Here is a 14861-nt window from a genome sequence, read left to right as displayed (position 1 = left end):
AAGGGCTATACTTTCAAAAGAGGGGTTTGGACAGTATGAAGAGACAGGTTTCCTACCAAAAACAAAGCCAAGACATGGGGATCTCAGGATTTTCTCATTATCTACAGGCCAACTGCAGGGAAAAACAAAGTCAACCCCCTCTTAAGGAGAGTATCATCTAGGGTCTCAAATTTCTTATATAGCTTTTAATATAAAATATCCAACAAAGGCTGGGGATACAGCTCAGTTGTTAGAGTGCTTGCCTTGTATGCACAAGGCCCTGGGTTTATCCCTAGCACCATAAAATAAATACATAAATATTCAACAAGCAATGAAAACCCAACCATACAAGAAGGCAAGTCAAAAACCAAGACCACATAACAAGACAGGGTACACGATAATAAAGTCTCTGAAGTAAACACTAAAATAACTGACCAGTAGCCTAGGATGGTAGAAGGTCCAAGACCCAGCTCTCCAAAGGCTGAAGCAGAAGGATCACTGGATCCAAGGAGTTGGTCAGCATAGCAAACAATGAGATTATTACATCATAGAAAAAAAAAAAGAATTTGTCAGGGTATAGCACTTGCCTAGCATATGACAGGACCTGAGGTGTTATTCAGAAAGAAAAAATAGTAAGTACTTAAATGAAATTATACTCTTAGGTTCAAGAAATTAAAATTCAAGGTTTTAAAGAAATTAAAATTCAGAGTTTTAAAGCACACTGAATGTCTTGTCCTTGTAAAACCAACTACACCAGAGGCTGAGGCAAGAGGAAGGCTTGAGAGGAAAGGTTGAAAGCAACAAACATGGACAAAGAAGAGTCTCCATCTCAAGAAAAAGAAAAAGTAAAAAACTGAGTTAAAGCAAAGAGCCAAAGGAAGCTCTAAAATCATAAATACAATAACAGTACAATAGACCCATCAAAAGCAAGCATTCATTTTGAAGGAGGAAAAAATAATGGAAAATAAAGAATTTAGAGATAAACATATCCAGGTTAAAAGGCTGGGAAAATGTATAATTTGAATCAAGGGAAAGAAGGGAGGGTAGGACAGAAGCAATAGGAAAGAGAAAATAGTCACCATGGATAAAATGCAAACTTCTCTTCAGGACAAGCTGCAATAGCTAGGTGTGGTGGCTCAGCATTGTGATTCCAGTTCTTCAGAAGGCTGAGGGAGGAAGATTGCAATTTCAGGCCAGTCTGTGCGAATCAGCAACACCCTGTCTCAAACCACAAAATGAAAAGGTCTAGGCATATGGCTCAGTGGTACGGTGTCCCTGAGTTCAATCCCAATTATGTTGGAAAGTTTAAAAAGAAAACAAGAAAAAAGGGACCACAAAACCCTGAGAATCCATAAGCTGGGAGGTGTATCTTAGTGGTAGACTATGTTCCCAGTATGTGTGAGGCCTAGGGTTCATTACCAGAATTGCAAATAAGTAAAAACAATATGAGAGAGAAAGTGAGAAGAAGCAGAACAGGCCACAGACAGGGAGGACCCATTCTCAAAACACAGATTTGACCCCAGGAAAGAACCAGAACAAAGAAGCTCTAAAATCACAATTAAAGAACAAACAACCCGATTCCTTCAAGCAGACAAGAGCCTTGAACAGACTTTTGAGGAAAAAGTCATTCTGAAGACCCATGATGAGCAGGAACCCCACCAAGGGCAGCCACCACAGTGCTTACCAACACACCCATGAAGAAAACCATGGCGGCAAGGATGTGGGGGCGATATCCAGCTCAGCAGTGCCACCCCTGTGTAAAACTCAACTGAACACGCACACGTTCAAAGCTGCAATTAACAAAAATGAGAAAGTTTCACTAGTAATGTGCATAAATGGTGGGACAATCAGGAAACAAAGTATCGCCGTGAGCAGCACAGTGACATCTCCTAGGTCTTACCTCAAGGAGGCAAATCATGCCACTGCAGGAAGGCATTGCCCTCTGTGGCCTATATTGTCACCCAAGTGATAGTGGCACAAGTACCTTCTTCCAAATTAAATCATACTGAATTTGGGCACTTCATGTAGTGGCCTGAATTTACCTAAGTACTTGAGTGATGAAATATGACCAAAAGGCACCCTGTTTCTCACAAGTAGCCACTGAGCTGCACGTGCAAGTGATTCACAACCTAACCCAAGTGGTATATGACACCAACAAAGCAGCTGAGTCTCAGCCAATCACAGCAGCCAAATTCTCAGCCAATCCTAGGCTGAAGGTCCGCAGACATCGATCATGCCCAAAAAAAGCAATCACCAATCTGCCCCATCAGATCACCTCATAGGACCCCTTCTTATTTAATCCCACTACAGGTACCACTCACCATCTGGTGAGTGCAAACCAAACATGGGAGTGCAAACCAAACATGAGTGTGCAATTTTAATGGGTTTTAGACCCTATTCTTATTTAAGAAAATCTTCAATTTAAGTGTTTTCTCTTTTTTTATAACAATTGTATATTTTATTCATTGTTCATTTCATGCATCAAATCTTTAAGTCATAATAATGCTACAAAATATGATTATTTTTGAGAAGAATATTGCTAGTCCTAAAAAAAAAAAAAATATATATATATATATATATATATATATATATATATATATATATATACCATACTGAGCATTAAACCCAAATTCTAATTATATATTTTCAAACTGTTTAAATTTTCATACAAATTTTCAGTTTTATAAAATAAAGAAAATTCTACCCAATTGGAGACTCAAACCCTAGACTTGTATAAGAACCAAAAATCAGTTAAAAATCAAACACCTGAATTCAGGGCCATATCTCAGTGGTTGAGGCATGAGCATAAAGTCCTCCTTAAACAAGAAAATCTTACATGCCTAATAGCAAAGTCCACAAAAGACATCAAGCAGTCACTCAACATTAAGATATTCTGGCATTATTGATGAAAGAAATGCAAGAAAAATCTCCATCTGATGGTCTGGGAGAGATATGATGATTACTAAACCCTTATTCTGGCCAGAAGCACTCTTGTCTACTCTTCCAGTTCTTTATTCTTAACATGGTAAATTCATTTCCAAGAACGTATCAGAAGGATTCAAAGCTCAATCCAACATGTATATTTGTCATAGATCTATTTAGACAAAGATAATTTATCCCTTCAAATTCAGGTTTTTTTCAAGCAAAAAACCCAAAACCTGGTTACCTTACAAACAACAGATTTTTTTCCCTCAAGGTTCTGAATGGTGGGAGTTGGAAATCAGAAGTTGCTTCCTAGTTGCAGAGGCTGGGTCTGCACAGGTACCTTGCTTGGTGAGTCCTTACAAGCTAGTAAAAGGGTGGCCTAGTCCCATGTCTTCTTTATAAGGACACTAGATCCATCATGACCACCCATTTGAGAAACCTCATCTTAGCCTATCTATCTCCCAAAGCCTTTTCTCCTAGCACCCTCACCAGGGGGCAGGGATTTAACATCAGGACATGTATTCAAAGAAAATGCCTTGCAGCCACTGAAAAATGATCTAGACTGATGCCAAAAGGGGGGGAAAAAACTCAATACCTCAATGAGCTAAAATTTCTTAGTTCATGGTCCACCTATGATAAATGTCAATGTCCTATGACTTGCAGTCCACCATATGCAAGCCCAGGGTACTTACAATGCCAGATATAGAAGGCATTTGTACAGACTGGTTACTTTCAGGGTGTCAAAAGCATCAACTTAGCCAAGCGCTATGGAGCATGTCTGTAATCTCAGCTACTCCAGAGCTGAGGATCAGTCGGAGGCCAGTCTAGGCAATAATGCAAGACCCCATCTCAAAAACAAACCAAAAATTCAACTTCTGCATTGATTCCTTATTCATTCCCAAGCCCTGCACTCACATGTGTACATGTACACACATGTGTATACACACACACACATACACACAGAGTAAGGTTTGGTATTCCAACTCCAATAAAAGTCATTTATACGTAGAGGGATTAAGTCCATGAGAGAAAGAGCTCTGCTAATGACAGACCAGGATTTCAATGGTCTCTGGAGTTTCAAACCTCATAAAATTGTTTAATTTAGGGACTCCTCTGCTCTCAAAACTGCCCTTGTATTTTGGGGAGAGGTGGGCCCTCCTGAACACCAAAAAGCAACATTGAAACCAGCCCTGCTAATCCAAAGCCATCTCAACTCTTAGGCTACTGGTTTAGACAATACTGAGGCAAGGATTTGTCTTTAATACTATACATTCTTTCTAATAGAGTGTATAAATTAAAAAGTGACCAACTTCCAAACGTAGCTGTAAAATGATGATAACCTCCAAGATAAATATCCGCATTCATAACTATCTGAGGTTAAGAGTGTAACATAGTGTTGCACTTAACACCCTGGATTCAATCTCCAGCACCACCAAAAAAGAAAAAGAAAGAACATCTGGATTAATTTAAAAGCACACCAGACCACACCACAGAAATAAATGACTTTATTACTGATCCCCAAACTGAACCATGAGAAAAAAAAAAGTAGAGGCTGAACTCTTGCCATGAGTACCTCTCTCTTCATCCTTCCCTGAAAAAATATGATTTAAGTTCTATTGTTAGAAAAAAAGAGGCATGAGATATTTTAACTCAAACCCTGATTTTTTGGAAAGGCAAAAGGAACAGCAGTATCTAAAAGTAAGACCCACACAGGCAGTAAAGTTTATTACCACAGTGAAATAAACTTGTATTCAAGAAATAAGAAGACCTGAAGGACTAGCCCTGTGCTATGCCAGAAGCACTGATCCTAGAAATTTCAAGAATATACAAACCACTCTTTTGAATTTGGGCCTTAAAGAATCTTCATGTTCACACTAAGTAAAAACGAGCAAATATATACTAATCAGCCACATGAAGAAAAAATATTTAAACTATCCAAAAATTGTCTATATTTCTTTTCAAATTCAAGGTATGTTCTCGTAAAGTTTCTATTGAAATGAGTTAATATTGCCAGCTTTTGTCTAATGATAACAGCAAACATAATGTCACTATGTTGTCAGTGAAGAACAAAAGTTTATATCCACAATTTAGAAAGAGTGGATGCAGCTGGGAGTGGTGGCTCATACCTATAATCCCAGCATTTTGGAGGCTGAGGCTGGAGGATCACCAGTTCAAAGCCAGCATCAGCAACATGGTGAGGTCCTCAGCAACTTAGTGAGAATCTGTATCGAAATAAAAAATAAAAAAGGGCTGGGTATATGGCTCAGTGGTAAAGCACCCCTGTGTTCAATCCCCAGTACCCCAAGAAAAGGAAAAAAAGTGGATGAAAATCAGTAGGAAATACAGAAACAACTAAGATAACTGAGGATAAGATAAATTGTTCACCCTTTTGCAAAAAAAAAATATATATATATATATATATATAGTGTTTTATAAGGAAAATGTATATTTCTAAGTTCCAAAACTACCAGTTAACAGAGATACAGCTCAAAATTTCACCTTTCAAACAGAACAAGTTTTGAATACTTATTGAACTCAGTTCTGGAAAAGGAACATTAAAATGAGCACTTTCCTTCCATCTGATGGAAATGAAGATAACCTGGCATTATCATTTTGTAGAGTAATCTGACAATGTCTCAAAGAAATGGCACATGTATGTGCAGGCACATACTTGCATATAAAAGCAAATTCATACCTCCAGGAATTCATCTTAAGGTTCACCTCGGATTTGTGCAAATTTCAGAAGCTTTAATTACAAACCACCAAAATCCCCAACAACAGAGGACTGAGTAACCTCTGAAGGTACATCTACACAGTGGTAAGACAGATGTTGTCTTAACTCTGCTAGTGGGTTTGACTTTCTCCACTCTCCTATAAAAGGACAGTGCCTAACAACCACTTTATCTATGCTCCCCAAAGCTTAAGGGAATGCTGGGCAAGACTCAGCCACTTTCAATGTAAACTCTTTATACCAGTTGTTTCTGTGTATTAAAAGTCTGGAAAAATTGGCATACACTCAAAGTTGCAGTCAGATTAAATGTTTTTACATTCTCCATCCACTTCACAAATATCAAACACAGATTTTCTGAATATGGTTTATGACAGAAACTTAAATCAGTGAACCTGCTCTCCAACAAGATTTTCATTATATAGCAAAGTAATTGGGGAATGGATATGCATTGGTTTGAATTTATAATTTTAAATTTCACCTAAAGTTATACCGAACTGAGACCCTCAAATAACTCTTAGTCCACACATTGCCATTCCAATGAAGCCTTTATTGCTGGCCAGCGGCAGACACTCTACTCTCTAAAAGACATATGGTCAGAGTGGTGAACCCCCTTCAATTTGGCCTCATATTTAAGCTAAAAAACCACAAAAGGGACATCAAGGGGTTTAGCCAATGCAAGCAAGCCAAGTCACAGAAGTGGGAGATTGCAGTCAGGCGGCAGGAAGCTTAACCAATCAGAATAAGCTCAGTTACCCCAATTACAGAAACAGAGCCCAGATAGATAGTTCCATGTTCTTGAGGGTTTCCACAACAAAAGGGAAAAACAACTTGCCCCAGTCATGACCTTTCTACTTGGCATGGCTGTTTCACAAAATGTATTTACTAAACAAAATGGAGTCACTATATCAAGACTTCTGTCTCATCACACTATCATTATAGCTTAGATATGAGGTATCTCCTAAAGCTCATGCATGAGATAATGTGAGAATGTTAAAAGGTAAAATGATTATGAGAGTTATAAACTTATCATTGGATTAATCCACTGATTTAAATTAACTGGGTAGTAACTACAGGCAAACAGGGCATGGCTGGAAGAAGTTGGTCACTGGAGGTAAGCCTTTGGGGTTTATACTCAGTTCCTGGAAAACGGAGCTCTCTCTTTGCTTCCTGCTTGCCATGTCCTGAGCTGCTTTCCTCCATCTCACCCTTTTACCATGATGATCTGACTCACCCTAGACTCAGAGTTATGAAATCAGCTGGGAGTGGACTAAACCTCTCTCTGAAACCATGAGCCAAAATAAACTTTTCCTCCTCTAAATTTTTATCAGGTCTTTTGGTCACAGCAATGAAAAAGCTAATTAAAGAAAGTATCTATCAAACAGAACAAGGTGTTATTTGTTTTACTTTATTTTTTTCTTTTTACCCCTGTGCTATGTATGGATCACACTCAGAGCCTTGCCATATACTAGGCAAATGTTCCACCACTGAACTACTCACTGAGCTCCAAAAGGTAATTCTCTATCTTTTTTATTTTTTTAATCATGGTGGGAGAGGGAACTGTGACCACCCACAGAACAGGCCCAGCGGCCTGCTGAGGGGCAGAGCCGCCCACCACCCCCGGCGCCTGCCAGGTAGGCGGAACTGTGACCACCGACAGAAAAGGCCCAGTGGCCCGCGGCGGGACAGAGCTTCCAATCACTCCTGCAAGGTAGGCGGGCCTGCGACCCACCGGCAGAAGAGGAGCACCGGCCTGCTGAGAGGCAGAGCCGCCCCCTCCCCCCCGCGCCTGCAAGGTAGACGGAACTGTGACCACCATCAGAACAGGCCAGACCTGCAACCGAGAGACAGAAGAGGCCCAGTGGCCTGAGGAAGGGTAGAGCCGCCCCCCACCTCGCCTGCAAGGTAGGCAGACCTGCGACCCACTGGCAGTACAGCCCCAGAGGCCTGCAGAGGGGCAGTGCCGCTGCCTGCGCCTGCAAAGTAGGCAGAACTGCGACCACCAACAGAACAAGCCTAGCGGCCCGCAGAGGGACAGAGCCGCCGCCTGCGCCTGCAAGGTCGGCAGACCTGCTACCGACCAGCAGAGCAGGCCCAGCGGCCTGTGGCGTGGTAGGCACATTGCCCCAATTGGAGGAGGGGCAGAGCCACCGCCCGCGCCTGCGAGGGAGACTTTGCAACTATACAAGACCAATATAAATATATAGGGGGAAAATTCAATAGCACAACAGTTTCACCAAGTAGAAAGGAACGCGAACAGTATGAAGAGACAAGGAAAGAAAGGACCACAAGCAATGCAGGTCAACTCAACGTTAGAAGAGGTAATAGCTGCAGCAGGTGGAATGTCAGATAAAGAATTCAGGATATACATGCTTCTGATGATCTGGAGTCTCAAGGAAGACATCAGACAGCAAAATCAGACAATGAAAGATCACTTCAACAATGAATTACATAAACAAATCCAAGAAGCAAAAGATCAACTATACAGGGAGATAGAGGTTATAAAAAACAAACAAACAGAAATCCTAGAAATGCAGGAAGCAATAAACCAACTTAAAAACTCAATTGAGAATACTACCAGCAGAGTAGAACACTTAGAAGACAGAACATCAGACAATGAAGATAAAGTATTTCAACTGGAAAAGAACATAGACAGCTCAGCAAGACTGTTAAGAAACCATGAGCAGAACATCCAAGAAATATGGGATAACATCAAGAGACCAAATTTAAGAGTCATTGGGATACAGGAAGGGACAGAGTTTCAAACCAAAGGAATGAGCAATCTATTCAATGAAATAATACGAGAAAACTTCCCAGACTTGAAGAATGAGACAGAACCCCAAATCCTAGAAGCCTACAGGATGCCGAATGTGCAAAATCATAAGAGACCCACACCTAGACACATTAAAATGAAGATGCCCAACATACAGAATAAGGAGAGAATTTTAAAAGCTACAAGAGAAAGGAAGCAGATCACATTTAGGGGTAAGCCAATCAGGATAACAGCTGATCTTTCAACACAACTCTGAAAGCTAGAAGATCCTGGAATAACATATTTCAAACACTGAAAGAAAATGGGTTCCAACCAAGAATTGTGTATCCAGCGAAATTAAGCTTCAGGATGGAAGATGAAATTAAAACCTTCCACGATAAACAAAAGTTAAAAGAATTTGCAGCTAGAAAACCATCTCTTCAAAACATCCTCGCCAAAACATTACAGGAAGAGGAAATGGAAAATAACAATGAAAACCAACAGTGGGAGGTAGGACAGTAAAGGGGGGGAAATAATCAAAGAGGAAAACAAACCATGTTTAGTAACAGAAATAAACAAATATGGCTGGAAGAACAACCCATATCTCAATAATAACCCTAAATGTTAATGGCTTAAACTCACCAATCAAGAGACACAGGCTAGTAGAATGGATCACAAAACAAGACCCAACAATATGCTGCCTACAGGAGACGCATTTGATAGGAAAAGACATACATAGGCTGAAGGTGAAAGGTTGGGAAAAATCATACCACTCATATGGACTTCGGAAACAAACAGGAGTATCCATACTCATATCAAATAAAATAGATTTCAAGCCAAAGTTAACCAAAAGGGATAAAGAGGGACACTACATACTGCTCAAGGGAACCATACACCAACAAGACATAACAATCATAAATATATATGCCCCAAACAATGGTGCAGCTATGTTCATCAAACAAACTCTTCTCAAGTTCAAGAGTCTAATAGACCACCATACAATAATCATGGGAGACTTCAACACACCTCTCTCGCCACTGGACAGATCTTCCAAACAAAAGTTGAATAAGGAAACTATAGAACTCAATAACACAATTAATAACCTAGACTTAATTGACATATATAGAATATAACACCCAACATCAAGCAGTTACACTTTTTTCTCAGCAGCACATGGATCCTTCTCAAAAATAGATCATATATTATTTCACAGGGAAACTCTTAGACAATATAAAGGAGTAGAGATAATACCATGCATCCTATCTGATCATAATGGAATGAAACTGAAAATCAACGATAAAAGAAGGAAGGAAAAAGAATACATCACTTGGAGAATGAACAATAGGTTACTGAATGATGAATGGGTTATAGAAGACATCAAGGAGGAAATTAAAAAATTCTTAGAGATTAATGAAAACACAGACACAACATATCGGAATCTATGGGACACATTGAAAGCAGTTCTAAGAGGAAAATTCATTGCTTGGAGTTCATTCCTTAAAAAAAGAAAAAACCAACAAATAAATGATCTCATACTTCACCTCAAAATCCTAGAAAAAGAAGAGCAAAACAACAGCAAAAGAAGTAGAAGGCAAGAAATAATTAAAATCAGAGCTGAAATTAATGAAATCGAAACAAAAGAAACAATTGAAAAAATTGACAAAACTAAAAGTTGGTTCTTTGAAAAAATAAACAAAATCGACAGACCCTTAGCCATGCTAGCGAAGAGAAGAAGAGAGAGAACTCAAATTACTAGCATACGGGATGAAAAAGGCAATATCACAACAGACACTTCAGAAATACAGAAGATAATCAAAAATTATTTTGAATCCTTATACTCCAATAAATTAGAAGATAGTGAAGTCATCGATAAATTTCTTAAGTCATATGATCTGCCCAGATTGAGTCAGGAGGATATAGACAACCTAAACAGACCAATATCAATTGAGGAAATAGAAGAAACCATCAAAAGACTACCAACTAAGAAAAGCCCAGGACCGGATGGGTATACAGCAGAGTTTTACAAAACCTTTAAAGAGGAACTAATACCAATACTTTTCAAGCTACTTCGGGAAATAGAAAAAGAGGGAGAACTTCCAAATTCATTCTATGAGGCCAACATCACCCTGATACCTAAACCAGACAAAGACACTTCAAAGAAAGAAAACTACAGACCAATATCTCTAATGAACCTAGATGCAAAAATCCTCAATAAAATTCTGGCGAATCGGATACAAAAACATATCAAAAAAATTGTGCACCATGATCAAGTAGGATTCATCCCTGGGATGCAAGGCTGGTTCAATATACGGAAATCAATAAATGTTATTCACCACATCAATAGACTTAAAAATAAGAACCATATGATCATCTCGATAGATGCGGAAAAAGCATTCGACAAAGTACAGCATCCCTTTATGTTCAAAACTCTAGAAAAACTAGGGATAACAGGAACATACCTCAATATTGTAAAAGCAATCTATGCTGAGCCTCAGGCTAGCATCATTCTGAATGGAGAAAAATTGAAGGCATTCCCTCTAAAATCTGGAACAAGACAGGGATGCCCTCTCTCACCACTTCTGTTCAACATAGTTCTCGAAACACTGGCCAGAGCAATTAGACAGATGAAAGAAATTAAAGGCATCAAAATAGGAAAAGAAGAACTTAAATTATCACTATTTGCAGATGACATGATTCTATACCTAGCAGACCCAAAAGGCTCTACAAAGAAACTATTAGAGCTAATAAATGAATTCAGCAAAGTGGCAGGATATAAAATCAACACGCATAAATCAAAGGCATTCCTGTATATCAGTGACAAATCCTCTGAAATGGAAATGAGGACAACCACTCCATTCACAATATCTTCAAAAAAAATAAAATACTTGGGAATCAACCTAACAAAAGAGGTGAAAGACTTATACAATGAAAACTACAGAACCCTAAAGAGAGAAATAGAAGAAGATCTTAGAAGATGGAAAAATATACCCTGGTCATAGATAGGCAGAACTAACATCATCAAAATGGCAATATTACCAAAAGTTCTCTATAGGTTTAATGCAATGCCAATCAAAATCCCAAAGGCATTTCTTGTAGAAATAGAGAAAGCAATCATGAAATTCATATGGGAAAATAAAAGACCCAGAATAGCAAAAACAATGCTAAGCAGGAAGTGTGAATCAGGCGGTATAGCGATACCAGACTTCAAACTATACTACAGAGCAATAGTAACAAAAACAGCATGGTACTGGTACCAAAACAGGCGGGTGGACCAATGGTACAGAATAGAGGACACAGAAACCAATCCACAAAACTACAACTACCTTATATTTGATAAAGGGGCTAAAAGCATGCAATGGAGGAAGGATAGCATCTTCAACAAATGGTGCTGGGAAAACTGGAAATCCATATGCAACAAAATGAAACTGAATCCCTTTCTCTCGCCATGCACAAAAGTGAATTCAAAATGGATCAAGGAGCTTGATATCAAATCAGAGACACGCCGTCTGATAGAAGAAAAAGTTGGCTACGATCTACAGTTGGTGGGGTCGGGCTCCACATTCCTCAATAGGACACCCATAGCACAAAAGTTAATAACTAGAATCAACAAATGGGACTTACTCAAACTAAAAAGTTTTTTCTCAGCAAAAGATACAATAAGAGAGGTAAATAGAGAGCCTACATCCTGGGAACAAATCTTTACTCCTCACACTTCAGATAGAGCCCTAATATCCAGAGTATACAAAGAACTCAAAAAATTAGACAATAAGAGAACAAACAACCCAATCAACAAATGGGCCAAGGACCTGAACAGACACTTCTCAGAGGAGGACATACAATCAATCAACAAGTACATGAAAAAATGCTCACCATCTCTAGCAGTCAGAGAAATGCAAATCAAAACCACCCTAAGATACCATCTCACTCCAGTTAGATTGGCAGCCATTATGAAGTCAAACAACAACAAGTGCTGGCGAGGATGTGGGGAAAAGAGTACACTTGTACATTGCTGGTGGGACTGCAGATTGGTGCAGCCAATTTGGAAAGCAGTATGGAGATTTCTTGGAAAGCTGGCAATGGAGCCACTATTTGACCCAGCTATTCCCCTTCTCGGTCTATTCCCTAAAGACCTAAAAAGAGCATGCTACAGGGACACTGCTACATCGATGTTCATAGCAGCACAATTCACAATAGCTAGACTGTGGAACCAACCTAGATGCCCTTCAATGGATGAATGGATAAAAAAAATGTGGCATTTATACACAATGGAGTATTACTCTGCATTAAAAAATGACAAAATCATAGAATTTACAGGGAAATGGATGGCATTAGAGCAGATTATGCTAAGTGAAGCTAGCCAATCCCTAAAAAACAAATGCCAAATGTCTTCTTTGATATAAGGAGAGTAACTAAGAACAGAGTAGGGTCGAAGAGCATGAGAAGAAGATTAACATTAAACAGGGATGAGAGGTGGGAGGGAAAGGGAGAGAGAAGGGAAAATGCATGGAATTGGAAGGAGACCCTCAGAGTTATACAAAAGTACATACAAGAGGAAGTGAGGGGAAGGGGAAAAATAATACAAGGGGGACAAACGAATGTCAGTAGAGGGGGCAGAGAGAGAAGAGGGGAGGGGAGGGGAGGGGAGGGGGGATAGTAGAGGATAGGAAAGGCAGCAGAATACAACAGACACTAGTATGGCAATATGTAAATCAATGGATGTGTAACTGATGTGATTCTGCAATCTGTATATGGGGTAAAAATGGGAGCTCATAACCCACTTGAATCAAATTGTGAAATATGATATATCAAGAACTATGTAATGTTTTGAACAGCCAACAATAAAAAATTTAAAAAAAATAAATAAAAAATAAAAAAAAATAAAACTAATAAAAAAAAAAATCATGGTGGGAATTGGATTCAGGGACTTGCACTAGAGAAGTGTTCTACTATAGAGTTACAATTTCAGTCCATTGGGTTCTTAAATTATTATTTGCCGTAGTCCGGCTGGGCAAAATAACCGAGAGGTGACATGCAACTTGAAGGTTCAAGAGGGAACTACTTTATTGCTAGTTAACTCAGTGGGAACTGAGTGAGAACTCAAAGTAGCGGGCACCCAAGGTAGCAGGAGCCGCTTCTCTGCCGGACAGCAAAGGTATATATACTTAACTAATTACACACAGCTTAACTTAATTAACATCATCTAGATACAGCAGTCAACCAATAAGGAATCCTCATCATCTTAATGGCTCCCTGGCGTTGCTTCACAAACCACTCCTCCTGGCAAAGTGCCAGGCGCCATCTTGACTTGATTTGCATCCCCAACAATTATTAAACTCAGTGAATGTTGAAAGTGAATATTGTAATGGGTGTTCTCCTACAATCTGATGGAAGTAGAGATAACCTGGCACAATAGTTTTGGAAAGTTAGCTGATAATATGCCTGAAAGGCATGCTAGTGTATGGGTATATACACAGCCATGCTTATAAACACAACCTATAGGAATAATCCTCTGGCAGGTGATATAGCTCAGGGTAGAGCTCTTGCTTAGCATGCACAAGGCCCTGGCTTTAATTCATAACTCTGACCAAAAAAATGCTAGATTTTTGAGATTTGGCAAGTTCAACTGTAAAACACAAGAATCCCCAACAACAGAGCACTGGTTAACTATTTAAGTCATATCCCCACAGTGAAAAGGTCAAATGCTCTTTTCCAGTATCATCGATACTCTCCACTCTCCCATGAAACAGTCGTAGCTGACAGAGTTCTATCAGACAACCTGCACATCTGTATTCCTAGACACTTGAGAGCATGCAGTCCAAGACTTAGTCTCCTTCATTCTAAACTCCTAATATAACAGGGGTCCACTTCATGCTTTGAATATAAACCTTGATGCTTCAACACTGGTGGCTTATTTTTAAAATGACTTATTGTTTTCATTCCTTTTTCTCTCTCTTCCCCTTCCTAACCATGGGGGAAGCAAGACAAGCATTCTTCCTGTTTAAACCAAGTTATCTGTCTTCCACTCACTGCTCACAAGAATAAAGATACTTCTGACCTGGAAACTGAAACAGCAGCTCTTTCAAGGATATAAATTAAACATTAACTGGGGGCTGGGGATACAGCTCAGTTTGTAGAGTGCTTGCCTTGCATGCACAAGGCCCTGGGTTCTAATCCCCAGCAACACACACACACACACACACACAATTAATTGGATCTACTGATAATGATACTTAGAAAACAATCTTTGTATCCCCTGTTTTAAAACTGTCTGCTTCCCCTGGTAGTGATACTGGCAGCCTCTGTGGTGGGAATCCATTGCATTTCTCATTTGCTAGCAAATCAATAAAACTTTTTCCTTTTCTCAAAACCTTGCCTGCATTATTGGATCAGCATCATTGACAAGGACTAAGCTTTCAGTATCACTATTTATTCCAGTTTTATTTGTTATCAAAATCTTGAAGAAATTTACATACAATC

This window comes from Marmota flaviventris, chromosome 6 (genome assembly GCF_047511675.1).
Source record: "Marmota flaviventris isolate mMarFla1 chromosome 6, mMarFla1.hap1, whole genome shotgun sequence".
NCBI classification, from domain to species: domain Eukaryota; kingdom Metazoa; phylum Chordata; class Mammalia; order Rodentia; family Sciuridae; genus Marmota; species Marmota flaviventris.
The sequence above is the reverse complement of the archived record's forward strand: the minus strand, read 5'-3'. Positions refer to the sequence as shown.